The following is a 398-nucleotide window of genomic DNA, read 5'->3' as shown; positions in this document are numbered from 1 at the left end:
CCGTGTGAGTGGTGGATGTGTATGGGTGTGCATGAAGGTGTATGTATGTCGATGGCTGGGTGTGGGTGTGTGCGTAGGTTTGGATCCGTGTGGGGGGTGGATGTGTGTGTGAGTATATGTGGGTGTAGACACGTGTGAATGTGAGTATATGTGGGTATGGATCTATGTGAATGTGTGTAGACCCATGTGTGTGAGTGTGGGTGTGGACCCTGTATGTGTCTGTGCGGGGTGTAGACGTGTGTGCATGTGTGTGTATGTGGGTGTGGATCCGTGTCTGAGTATGGGTGGGTGTAGACCCGTGTGTGCGCGTGAGTGCATGCGGGTGCAGATCCGTGTGTCTGAGCGCCTGTGGGTGTGGACCCGTAAGTGTGCGAGTGTACGCGGGTGTGGATCGCTGG

The sequence above is a fragment of the Carlito syrichta genome, unplaced genomic scaffold (assembly GCF_000164805.1).
Source record: "Carlito syrichta isolate Samal-C Ts95f unplaced genomic scaffold, Tarsius_syrichta-2.0.1 Scaffold314839, whole genome shotgun sequence".
NCBI lineage: Eukaryota > Metazoa > Chordata > Mammalia > Primates > Tarsiidae > Carlito > Carlito syrichta.
This window is presented reverse-complemented; position numbering follows the sequence as displayed.